The sequence below is a fragment of the Oryza brachyantha genome, chromosome 11 (assembly GCF_000231095.2).
Source record: "Oryza brachyantha chromosome 11, ObraRS2, whole genome shotgun sequence".
Lineage (NCBI taxonomy): Eukaryota > Viridiplantae > Streptophyta > Magnoliopsida > Poales > Poaceae > Oryza > Oryza brachyantha.
In genome coordinates this window covers 14593009-14607106 of record NC_023173.2, presented here as the reverse complement: position 1 = coordinate 14607106, position 14098 = coordinate 14593009, and the positions used below count along the sequence as shown (strand labels likewise).

Below are 14098 nucleotides of genomic sequence, written 5' to 3'. Positions count from 1 at the left end.
TGCATCACAGAGAGATCACACAAATGTTATTCAAACAATGCACGTGTGCGATTGGTGATCACCAGCTGATCATAAGAACAGTAGCTAGCCAGTCTTTCTTTACCTGTCAAAGGAATCAAATGAAACAGAAAGTTAAACCAAAACTAAAAACAATAACATTTGCAATCGGAATCAGATGCAGAGGAAACATTCGTCAGGGTCTCATCGTCGTAATCATCAATGAGTTTATCATAGCCGTGACCATGCAAGTGGGAGTATTGTACTAATTAAGTGTGAGTACTAATTAAGCCCCAGTGAAGCACTATCCCAGCATCATGACATGCTACCAACCTCTCTCTCTCTCTCTCGCTCTCTGTACGATCAATAACACATCATCACTTTTAATTTGCAAACTGATCACCTACTCATGAGCTAATAATTTCTTGTGCCACATTGACATTTCTGAACTTCTTCTTTTCTGATCAGCTGATGAGTGAGAGAGGCATTTGATGAACAGTCCTAGTCACTGAAAGCTCCAAGAAATCTTCTGACTTGCACTTGCACACTACTACAAGTCTCTCTCTCTCCCTCTCTCTCTCTAGACATAACAGTTGGTCTTCATGTAACAGTTCAACTACATGGATGTATGCAGTAGACTTGAAACCTTTAAATTTTGAGATTTACTACGGTCTAACAAAAAGTACCTCAAGATACCAAATTATTTTCTACCATTGGATCTAGCTGAGTAGGATGTGCACTGTTAGATCTAATGATTAGAAACGATTTGGTACTGCGAGATACTTTTTATTACTTTTTATTGAACTGGAGCAAATCTCTTAAAATTTTCAGGGAGAAGCATCTCTCTCTCTAGACATAACAGTTGGTCTTCATGTAACAGTTCAACTACATGGATGTATAAGCAGTAGGCTTGAAACCTGTAAAATTTTCATGGAGAAGCATATCAAATTAATTAAAGCTATCTAGAAGTAGAGATAATATTGCTGAGACTGACGTGCAAGCCCAAAGAATTAATTCAGAGCTTCTATCAGATCAGAAACAAGAGTTCGCAAAAGAGTTTAGGGGAATTAATTATCAAGATATTGAATTCGAAATGGATGGCTCGATCGATCGAGCTATAGGGCCCGTTGGGATTGTTCACTGAAAGGCAGTAAGGCTCTTAGCTGACAATGGCCAACTGAGCTAACAATTAATTAATTAACTTTAGCTATGAAACCTAATGAAGCTAATTAATATAGTAGCTTATATGGACGGTGTTGGCGTGCATGCAATGCTATTCCGTTGTGCCAAAAAGTACACATTCAAGTATATAAAATTATAAGCTTTTCACGTGGGGGAAGACATGTATATATTTTTTATTTTCTTGGTAGGTTAACAAATGAGCGTCCATACATCTGTGACGTAACCGATAAATTATCTACAGTAACAACTAGCCTACTGGAGTTCCCTAAATATTCGACATCATTTACTTTTTTATACACGTTTGACTATTCGTCTTATTAAAAAAATTACATAATTATTAATTATTTTTTATTATTTATTGTTAAATATATTTTTATGCATATATATATATATATATATATCTTTACATATTATAAAAGAATCTAATAAGACGAATAGTTAAATATGTATAAAAAATTTATTACAAAAGATACTTTAAGCATGCCTTGTAACTTGCATATTTGCACAAAAATTATGAATAAGATAAACAATCAAATTAAACGTGATCGAAAGTCAACGACCTCAAATAATAAATTAGAAAAATAGCTATGCTACATAGATGCCGTTAGCCATTTTGCTCATTTATACAGTAAATCCACTTGGCTCAAAGGTGGAGTAACTATAGCGCTCTCTCCAAGACTAGTAAGGCACCAACCTTTTGGCACGTCGACAGCTAGTCAGGTGCACGTAAGGGTGGCAATGGATTCAATCATTTTGCCTATAAATTTTAAGAGCTAGGTTTAAAATAGGTTGAAAATAAAATTATCTAAAATTTTAAGCTATTTTTTTTAAAAAAATTAAATAGGGTTAGAAAAAACCCATTACCGGTGTATGTAGTTAGGCGCCTAGCTATAGTGCGATAACCAAATTAAACGCTAATACTCCTAAGTTAGATGACCAAGCAAGTGATCCACGGAGGCCGATGCCCCAGCCGTAACGACCGACTTGTCGCCGTCGCCGACGCCGACCCCGCCACAAAAGTGTAGCCTGCCAGTTGGTACCACGTACGACTGTACTCCCTCTGCCTTTGAGTCCTAGCTAGTCATATTTTTCCGCTTTCGTTTATAATTTCTTCAATCTTAAATTTCTGCTTTTGAGATTTTAGTTGTTTAATCATAGCTTATGTTTTAGTGACTTTTAGATCGCTAAGAGCACATATATAAATATTTTATTAAAAAATTACTCCCTCTAATCAAAAGTATTTGTCGTTTCGGATAAGATTCGGTCAAACATATAAAATTCCGACAAGCAATTTATGTTAAGTTAACTTTATAAAACCTAATATGTTTATAAATTATGATATATAGTACTTGTATATCATTTTTTTTATTTAAACTAAACATTTAATAAATAATTGTTTGTTGTAATTTTAGAAGTTTGATCAAATTTTGTCCCAAACGCAGGACCGGTACTAGGAGAAGGGCAGATTGAGCTAGAGCCCTACTCCTAGGCCCAAATATCCATTAAAATTATACTTAAAAGTTTAAAAAAGAAATGATAAAAGATAAATTTATGTAAATTGTATTAACTCAGCTCTACTCTTGAGCAAATTTTAGTTTCCCCTGCCTAAACGATAAAATATTTTTTGATAGAAGGGAGTATTATTTGTTTACAAATATATATTTAGTTTATTTCGTGACTAATAACTGACTATAGCGTAAATAATCCAAACGATCATCCATATAACGCGGCCAGCCAGATCGGATCCCAACCCCTGGCCGTTGGGTTGGATCGGTTGCCGCGTCCCATTTCGCCGCGCGCGACATCATCATCCATCCGATCCCCACCCGCGCACGTCGCTGTACGTACGTTAGTAAGATTTTCTGGATTCATATACGTACTAATAAATCAAGTAATATATACATGATATATATTTTGATATACGAATGAATTTAAACAAATCCAGTAGCAGATGAAATGTTTTGCATATGTCCGATCGAAAGGTTGAAAAGGATTGTGGAGTTTGATTAGTTTGAGATAAATCGATTGATGAGCATCTATGTATACTAAGTATAAATATAAATTCTACAAATTATAATAACAATAACATTTATGAATGTGATCAATATATGTATACTAATGTTTTTTGTTTTTTATTTTTTACAATCGTAAACATCATATTTGAATTTACATGTTTTTGCGGTGATGGATCACATGTTAATCTATCTTCACATCTTTTCTAAAAAAATAATTTTATAATCATTTTGATGACATGTAATAGAAGAAAAAAATATATTCACTCAAGAGTTTATAATCCACTCCCCCCAAAGTATGTCTCAACCTAGAGACGCATGTAGGAGACGGAGCCAATATTTTCACTTCTGCTTATATTTATAAGCTAAATTTTAAACTTTTAAAGTTAAAATTGAAATTAATTTTTGAGGCATTTTTATCAAAATTTATTATCTGGTCCTGACTCTTAGATTAGTAAAAATATACATGTAAAATTTTATTTATAAATTATTTTGTTTATAAATATATCGTCCGAACCATCAACCCTAACTATGGGTGTAGTCGTGTAGCGTGTGTAGAGTAGTAGTACAGGTACGTGATGCGTACTGTATCGGCGTTATTGTTGCATGCGTTGTGTACGTTAATTTAGCGAGCTCGGTCTCATCGTCTCGCGGTCTCGATCATGTATATACGTATATAGTAGCGTACGTATTGGTACGATACTGTACTTGCATGCTTTAATTGCTTTAGTTTAATTGTTCGTGTGGGTTCGTGTGCCATGTAGCTCGTGCGGTGATTGATCATGGATCGATTGTGGTATACGTGCGCGGGTGCTGTTCACCCGGCCCGCCGGCAGCTGGGTGCCGACAACGAGCTCGCCCCACCCGGCTTCTAAGCTCACAGTGGGCAGCGGCGGATCTGTCGCGGGGCCACGGCGGTAGACTCGTTTACAATATTTAACTATTTATCTTATTTAAAAAATTATAAAAATATTATTTATTTTACGTGCGACTTACTCTATTATAAAAAAACTTTAAGCATAACTTGTCGTTTTTTATATTTGTAATAAATTTTTGAATAAGATAAATGGTTAACCAAAAAAGTCAAACATCTTACATTATGAAACGGAGGCAGTACTTTCTAAGAGCATGTTCAAGATATGTCTAAAATTAATCTCTAAAACTAAAATTTGAGAACTGAGCAAGAAAATACATCTGCAATGTGTTTCTAAAAGCATTCATAATATTTATGCATGGATAAAATTAAATCACTTGTTTCCTAAATTTAGGGTAAGAATACTTGTTCCCAATACAAGTTATTCATTTTTAGATTTCTGTTGGAGGATGGCATAAATTTTACGCCTAATATTTTTTTTAGAAGAACCCAATACAAACTTTTGGAAAGCAAATTATTAGCATTCTCTTGAAGATGCTCTAATGTCATGGAGCCATTCTAAAGCCTCACTAAATTTTCTGTCATAAGTTTATAATAAAAGAAGCTAAAGTTCTTTCTAAAACCTGGAAAAGAAATATTTAGCCAGCACTGATATTTTTTCTTCTGTATCCGTCCTTATTCACTCATGCAGGGTCGGATCTAGCGTGGGGGCTCGAGCCCACTAAACACTGAAACCCTATATAGGTTATAGAGATTGAGTGGGAAAGAGTAGAGGAGGAGGAAGAAGGGGCTGAAAGATTCAAAAAAAAAGAAGAAAATGGTAAAATGACACATGGTTAATGCATTAATTAATTCTAGCTACGTACTGCTAAATATCTTTTAATCAATCTAGATTTTTTTAATGTGTAAGCAAATCACCTATAATTGAACAGAGCCGATGGCATTTCAGAGGTTTGCTTTCAGCATTTTTCATCTCATCCAAAGAGCTTACGGCACAGAGCGCGTCTTCATGGTGCAGCGATGCAAGTTAGGGCTAACAAGAAGATCCAAACGCTCCCCACGCTGTGATTGACGATCCGCCTCACTACATGCAGCCATGAAACCATTTTAATGTTGTCTCGGTATTACTTATGCAGTTATTATGCTTTCTTGCTACTCGACTTGCCATCGGTTCATGCGGGTGTTGTAATAATCATATCTATAGGTGTTTTCCATTCAGTCAGTCCACGTGGCTTCCACGGTGATAATTAAGTGGCAGATCTGCGGCCTGGCTGCGTTTGGGAGCAGTAGAAATGTGTGTTAGTTATCCGACACGAAAAACATAATAATAGATTAGTACATGATTAATTAATTACTAATTATAAAAATATAAAATAGATTAATATATATTTTTAAAGCAACTTCCATATACAATTTTTTTTAAAAAAATATATCATTTAGCAGTTAAGAAAGCATGCGTACAGAAAACGAAAAAATACGACATAAGATAACTATCTAGCCGAACACGACCCCAGAGGTCTTTAGTTTCCACTATTGGCTCTAGTTCTGTAGAGTCCTCCTGAGCACCAATAAATTTTTCCACCAAAGGTCGATAGAAAAAAAAGTCTAAGTTTCCTTCTAAAGAGTCTAGGGCCGTGTTCGGTTGTATGGGTAAGTTAACTTATTTCTCTCGTTTTCCGTTCGTATACTTCCCGAACTGTTAAACGGTGTATTTTTTAAAAACAAATTTATAGAATAATTGTTTTAAAAAATATATTAATTATTTTATATTTTTTTAATAACTAATATTAATTAATTATATACTAATCTATTACAACGTTTTTCATGCCAGGTAAGTTAACTTCCAACGAACGCGGCCTATAAAGAGCGCATATTGAGCGTCCACTACTATTTTCTTCTAATACTTCTCCATCGTGCTTAATTGGTAGCTTTTCGCACTATTACCCGTACGCTTAAAAGATACGGTGTTCTTAATAACTAAAATATGGGCCATGCTCATTAATTATGTGTTGAGCTTAATTTGCTTCCCCTCTTTAGCGTATACGTTAGCCATACGTATGATTAAACAGCGACCACGTAGCAGCGCGCCTATCGGCATATATCGGCGCGGCAAACAATCACAGCGAAGACGGCTTTCTCGTACAATTTCATCGTATGTACACGATTTCCTACCGCCTCTGTTCAATAATAACACCAATTTTTCGTTTGTCCGTGTCCAACATTTGACCATTCGTCTTATTTAAAAAATTTATAAAAAAATTAAAAAAAATTAGTCATGCATAAAGTATTGTTTATGTTTTATCATTTAGTAAGAATAAAAATATTACTCGTAAAAAATTTCAAATAAGACAAAGAGTCAAAATATTATATAAAAGATTGAAAATGATATTATTTTGGGACGGGTAGTATACGTTTTGTTGTTGATTTGTTTTTTTTTTCAAAAGTCCTTTGCTGTGCACACGACCAGATGATTCTCCCGCGCAAATCGAGGATGCATGTTACCTGCGAGACAATTTCTTCGGTTCTCTGTAGCAACCTTATCTGTTTCACTGCAACATGGTCTTAACTTTCCTCTTTCAAATCCTCTCATTAGTTTACCATTTGTGGGTTGTAAATAATAAAAAAATGTTATTATTTCTGGATTTAAGCCATGGATTACTCACCAGCGTTTATGTTCAAAACCCACCTAGGGGCGATTGTCGGGGTTTTATGGAAAAAATCAAACAGTATATTTACAAACGAAAAATAATTTATTAATAAATTTGTTTTATATGTGTATTCTTAGCAATCTAAAAGTTAATGCTGAAAAATAAACTTTGATGAAAAAACATTAAAATAAACTATAAATTTGTGGTTGAAAATTTATATTTTGGTAAAAGATGAGAGTGGAAGTCGTTGCTTATCCTGTACATTTTTTCTGACAGCCTATTGGTGAACTATAAGGATGCGTTTGGTTCGTGGACGAGGTATGTTAAGTTGGCTCTATCCCTGGATTATAGGATGGGTTGGTTCCATTTTTCTATTTGGTTGGATGGATGGCTTGAACTCTGTTTTTTGTTTGGTGGAAGGGATGGGATGAGATGGGTTAGACCTGTTTTTTTGTTTGGTTGAAGGGATGAGATGGGATAAATGTTACTTTTCATATCCAAAATAAAATATTAAATACTAGGATTAATATATGAATAACCTAAAGTAATTGAATGTATATTTATACAAGTAATATATTTTAAATAAATTTAATAAATAACTATGTGTGTCGTGGTCGTCCTGTGATGAATCCGTCCCACCGTTTTGGTGGGATGGATTGAATCTAGATCTAGGAAGAATATTCCTCTCTTATGTCCAACCCATCCCACCCATCTACCAACGAAACAGAGTCAGGGAGGGATTGACTCTGTCCTAATCTATTCCATCGCTGGAACCAAACACGTTCTAACTGTCCTCGGACTCCTTTGTGTAGGTACCAGGACTTGCTCCTTGCTCGCAGCAACCTGTGTTTTCCATATGTGGCTAGCTTAGCTAGTTAAAACTGAATTAATGAGAGAAAAAAAATTCTCATATGGAGGTCTACTACTACGGGGCGTTCTTTTTATTTTAGATTTTTTATTCTCGACTTTTCCACGCGTTCGGTACACGACATCCTCCTCAACTACTTCGACCACACACCTCATTTTATATAATTACATGGAATAGTTTATGATATTTTTTGCAATACTAAATTACGCTATAGCGTTAGAAGGGTACAGTACCCAGTGTTTTGTGGTTTTCACTCTTTTCCTACCGTGGGCCTGGGCTCCAATTCGGGCCCATTTTCAGTCCGCCGCCTACAACTACCAATAACTTTTTGAATTTATTAATTAAATAATTACAAATTTAATTTTATATTTTAAAAATCACAAAACTAGCCACCTGCCACCCTCTAGGAGGACGGAAATGTGAGGTGGCAAACAGGCGCCCGACCGCGAGGGACGGCCGTAAACGGCGGCCCGAGCTTTTTGTATTTAGCCCCTTCTCGCCCTCTGCAAGGACGGAAAGGGAAAAATTGAAAAAAGTGCACCCACCAAGAGGCGAGGGAGGCAGGATGGCCATTTTGCAAAACCCCCCATTTCCGCCCTTACAGAGGAGAAATTGGACATTGTGCCACTCTCAATACTGGGTTATGCCAGAACGCCACTCCGAGCACGGGATTATCATTTGTTTTGCCATTTTGGAGAATCCTAGCATTTTTGCTCATTTTGCTGACTTGGGCGGACGAAAATGCCTCTCGTTATTTTCTTCTTCCTCGCTAGGAGGCTGAGGCTATCAGAAGTCGGCGCCCACTCTTCTTTCTTCTTCCTCACTGGGTCCGGGCTTGCTCCAACAATAGCGGGCTGGCTTCGGCGACGGCGTAGGTCGTCCTTTCGTCCGCAGGTGGGTCGGCGTGTCGGTCACCATGCCTTCTCTCCCGTTGTTGCCTCAATGTTCGTCGCCACCGAGAGGGGGGCGACATCGTAGTCGGGGCCCACGCCGCGGCACCGAGCAGCGAAGGGCGATGAGGTGGTCGGAGTTGGGGACGACGGGGTCATCAGAGCTCTCATCGGAGTCGAGGAGAGTGACAGCTTGTTGGGGAAGACGTGGAGGCAGCTTGCGGGGTCGTCGGGGGTGAGGCGGCAGCACCAAGGCGAGGGCGACGAGCTCGTCGGGGCGTAGGCGACTCCACCCAGTGGGGGTTGACAGGGCTTTGACGATGTTCAAGGGGGAGCAGCTGCTGGGCAGAGAGAGGAGGAACCGAGAGCTAAGCGTGGCGATGGCGGGAACCACGGTGATGACGGCGCTCGACGATGGCCGGCCGCCATTCGTCGTCTGGTCTCCTATGAGACAAGAGGAGAGGAGGAGAGACTGGACACTGGATTCGGACAGAACGACGACCTCACCTCTCTTTCACGCTCGAGGGTATTTTGGTCACACCGCGTCGTCAAACACATTAAATTGGCCTAGATTCTCCAAAATGGCAAAACAAATACCGGTATAGGCCGAGAGTGATATTTTAAATATGGTAATATGTGGAGTGGTATTCTAGTATAACCCGGTATTGGGAGTGGCATAGTGTCGAATTTCTCTTTACAGATGGTGAAAAAGGGGCTAAACACAAAATCATCGAGCCACCGTCATCGTCGTTCGTGCCGTCCACCTCGTCGTATGCCACGTAGGCTTTCCGCCCTCAGGAGGTTAGATCTGGGATTTTTTGAAATACAAAATCAATTTTATAAATTAATTAATAAATAAATTCAAAAATTCAAAAAATTCCAACTACAACTGCTACTAGGGTTTTACTGTTAGAAGATGGACACCTGATTCCCCACATCACATGGCTCCGCCGCCGCCGCCGCTGCCGGACGACGCCCTCGCCGACGTCCTCCGCCGCCTCCCGCCGCGGAGTCTCGCCGCGGCGAGGTGCGTGTGCAGGCCGTGGCGCGCGCTCGTCGACGGCCTCGCGCTGCTGAGCCCGCACCTCCTGCCGCGCTCGGTGCACGGCGTCCTCCTCAACTACTACGACCACCGCCGCCCGCACCTCATCTCCCGCCCCGGCTACTCCTCCTCCTCCTCATCGTCGCCGGCGGTGAGCGGATGCAGGATCGACGGTAAGCTCTCCTTCGTTGACAGGGACACTCGCAGTCACAGGGGCAGGTGGTGGCACGTGATAGACCACTGTGACGGCCTCCTCCTCTGCGGCGCTGGCTGGGATGGCTGCCTCTGCGTCCGCAACCCAGCGACGCGGCGGTGGGCGACGCTCCCCCAGCGCCCAAACGACGCGTACTTCACCGCCGGCACGTACCTCGTGTTCGATCCGGCCGTGTCGCCGCACTACGAGGTATTCTTGATCCCCGCCTTGCCGGAGAAGCCCGTGCCACCTGAACCAATTCCGTGCGGTACCAACAAGGACAAATCGTTGATCTCGCTGTTCAGACGGATCAACTCCGCCTCCGGGAGGAACAACTGCGCCTCCCGGAGCATGGAGGAGGTGGGGGATCCATCAGGGGAGCTGCTGCCATCTCCGTCATCTACGGATGATGAACAAGTGTATTGGGAGAGGTTTGAGAACAATGTAGAACGGTATTGGTTGACAGAATGGCCGCCATCGCCGTACATGATCCACGCCTTCTCCTCAAGGACCGGGCAGTGGGAGGAGAGGGCCTTTGTCAGGGAAGGCGAGACTGACAACGGTGCACGACATGACTCCATGGAAGAATTATTTTAAGCCGCGCCAATGGTACAGCGTGTTCTGGCAGGGAGCACTGTATGTGCACTCTGGAGGTTATGTCATTACAAGGTATATATAAGCTCTCATCACTATCCTATGAGGCTATGAATCTTAACAGTCCATTGCACTTTTGATTCATATATGCTAGTAGTCACTATCCCATGTATTGCACGGGTTATATTAAAAAATCGATAGTTTTATAGAGTCAATCAGCGCTTCCAACAAAATTTTCATTTAGCTTAGACGGAAAAGAAAACTAACTGATTTAGTCTGGAATATACCATGTGAATTCAGTCAGCTCAATTCTATTATTAAGCCTATATTGATTAGGTTGCATGCTTGTTCAGCAAACAAACATAACAGATAGCCTTGGGATCAGGGCTATAAATTCATATATAGCTGCTTCGTTATATCATCATTTGGTTAGAAGATTTATAGACACTAGTTCAAACAGATAAACCATATACGACGATAATGGATTTCCCACTTCTATGCACATTTATTTGGATTGGAAAACTTAAAGAACTAAACTGTCATGATAACTTCAATTGTATTTTTAATTATCTAACTTGAAATTTTAATCAGAAACGGCCAGGGTAATTTAATCCACCTAATCAACGGCTGGATCTTTCTAATTAGCATGGAAGCTAGTAAGAAGTGTCCAATTAGTATAATTATAATTATTATTATTAATAATTATGGATAGATATATGTTTTGGTTAAATTTAGATAGAGACTAGTTAAATTTTTTTTATGAATTTCAGTTACAACACCACATGTACAAGGAGGTTGTAAAATTTACACTTCGAAAATTTGTTGCGTCTTATTCATACGTGGTACATTTACTCCCTCCCTTTTTCAGGTTCTCCCTGTCAGATGACAGGTACCAATTGATTAGAGTACCAAGAAACACGCACTTAGCTGATTATGAAACGCCATATCTAGGAAAATCAAAGATGGGTGTGTCTTTCGGATATATTTGTGATCATCAGCTATCGGTTTGGATCCTCAATGAATCAGCTGGACAGATGGAATGGGTCTTAAATTATCAACATGACCTTGGGTTCTTCGCCAAACAAATAGAGTCAATCGATTTTCATGGTGACCGGATTACTGGGCCCTGGATGTCGCAAGAGGATGATACCGATATGCAAGAAAACACTGAGGTTGTATCAAACAAAGATCTTGAGTGGGACTCTGACAATGATGATTTTCTTCCTATTGAAGAAGATGATGATGAAAGAAATACAGGTTCAGACTTTGGCATCCTTGGATTTCATCTTACAAGGATGTTATTTTCCTGAAGCAAGCATTCAGAATAGCAGCCTATCATTTGGATAGCTCAAAGATTCAGTATCTTGGCTACTCACGCCCCAAGAATTACGACGGAATCGACTCACATGGTTTACATGAGTCATTCGTGTACACTCCCTGCTTGATCGGAGATCTTCATGAAGACTACATTGGGCAGAGCTTATCCTAAAAAATAGCACCACGTAGGTGTATTTTCCAATTTCAGTAGTTCGTTCATTTCTGCTAATGTCCCTGTTGAAATGTTCAAATGTTTAAGAATGCTGGTAGGACTAGTTAGACTTCAAGATAGCAGTTTGTTCCGACAAAAGCCTCACAGCCTCACCCTAGTTGTTTTTATTATCTTTGAAGAAATCCACTGTCAACTGCAAATCTTATGGAGCTTACAGTGCCTGTGGCGTCCAGCTCTATCTATGGGTTCCCAGGACCATGGTACTTGAAACTCTGGACGATTTCACCTGATGGACTGGACTTGAGTTTTTAGTGAGGTTTCCATCTTGGCTCTTGTGGGATGTGGGAGTATTCTGTATATGAGCCATTTTATGATCAAGTAGAGTCAAACGGTGCAAACTTCTCACAAAATGTGAGCAGATATAAAGGTCACAGTACCTTTTCTGCTCATGAGATTTCCTGGAATATTGTATCATTCTTCTAAGTTTCTTCGTTAATCTACTTTGAGTTTGAACTTAACCATTTTAGTTCGTGTCGATATGCATTTGATTCTAAGTTTGTGTTTGAACTTAACCATTTTAGGCGGCAACAAATCATGCAACGTGCTTCGATAACTGCATGTTTTTGCTTGTAACATGCATACCAGGTTCTTTATGAACAACAGACAGAATAATTGGTGTTTGGCATCAGTTCAAGAATGGTGCGTTTTCTCCGACATGGAACAAGAAGGTTTCAGCAGATATCTTTTTTTTTTATATTTGTATTGGGCCGTGGTCCATTGCCGGACATGTTTGCCCATGTCGGAACACCACCTGTGCAGACGCTATTGTCTCCAAGATTTCAGACTAGGTCAGCTCTTCATTTTTTGTGTTTATATGGATTATTCCGTTCTTCATTGCCTTGCTGCGTTAGCAGAACACTAGGTTATCTCACATGGAAATGAATTGGTTACAGTTTGCAGCAATCTACCTCATCATTCTCGAAAATTGGCTACAAAATATCTCTCTGACTTAGTTCTGTACCAGAAGTTACATTCTGCCAATTTCTTTACCTTTCATAAAGTTCAAGACTCCAATTATATTTGAGTTACTTCTATCTTCTCAGGAACTCACACATCCTCTTTTTCTGTACCTACAGCCCACTACGTTAATTGTTAAAACGAAGGTATTATATTCAGAGAATCCCAACGACTCATTTAAATTTAGTCATCCATATCTTCATTTAGATGATCATCTAAAACACTTTCATCCTTCATCTCTTTGTACTACAGCAGATCATCTATATATGACATCCTCTATATCTATTTGGAAGATTGGAGAGAACATCTAAATATAGAGTTTCTCTCTCCTAATAAGGATGACATCCAAAAATAGATGATGAGATAGATGTTCTGCTAGAGCTTAACTTTTATTCTCAATTCTCTATTTCTAGGATGGAGGATGGGATAGATGGGCTATTGGTGATGCTCTTAGCCATGTCATAAAACTATGATCCCATGCGAAAGGGCCTGTAGCCTATGGTTACTTAAGACCTTAGTAGCACCTGAGGTCCTGGGTTCGACCAGCCAGTCTTCGGAGGTGCTTATAGGGGGGTTTGCGCGCGTTCTTAGGGAAGAGTGTGCGTGCGTTGTGAATGTTTACGTTGTACTGTGTTCTCATAAAAAAATAAAACTATAACCCCGACCATGTTATTTGAAGTTTGAGTTACTTCTATACTTTAGAATTGACAAATTACTATAGACTGAATGGATTAATTATTATATATTCGTAGCGCACTAACTATAGCAGGTCTGCAGCTTATTCTTGGTTTTATGCTGTAAATGACCAGTGAAGTGGTAACCCTGTAAATTTATTACTCTTTCCGATTTTTAAGTAGATAACACCGTTAAATTTTTACTCAAGCATTTGTTGTGATTTGATTTACTATTAAATATACTTTAAACCTAACTTATAAATTTATATAAAATTTTTAAATAACAAAAATAATTAAACATGCCTTAAAAAAGCCAACCGCGAGGTAAAACCTGGAGGGAGTATTAGGGCATGTTCAATGGTAGAGCCCATTATGGGCTCTATCTCAAGCCATGTCAGCAGAAAAAATAATCTTCTCATATAAAAGACAGTCTTTCAAGCTGACTCTTCATAACTACATGCTAATTAATTCTCTGTTCACATTCCATCTGATCAGCGTCTCTGATTAGAGTCGTCACACGTACAAATCAGATTTTCTGGTTGTCTCTTGTTTTATATGCAAAGAGTCGATGTTTTGCTAACTCCATATAAAACAGTCACTTTTCTCTTTCCTATCCTC

At 39.2% G+C, this 14098-nt stretch overlaps 1 pseudogene; it reads left to right on the top strand.

Annotated features, from left to right (window-relative positions):
• The first annotated feature begins 9399 nt into the window (after window positions 1-9399).
• Window positions 9400-11961, top strand: LOC102709224 (annotated as a pseudogene).
• The last annotated feature ends 2137 nt before the right edge of the window (window positions 11962-14098 follow it).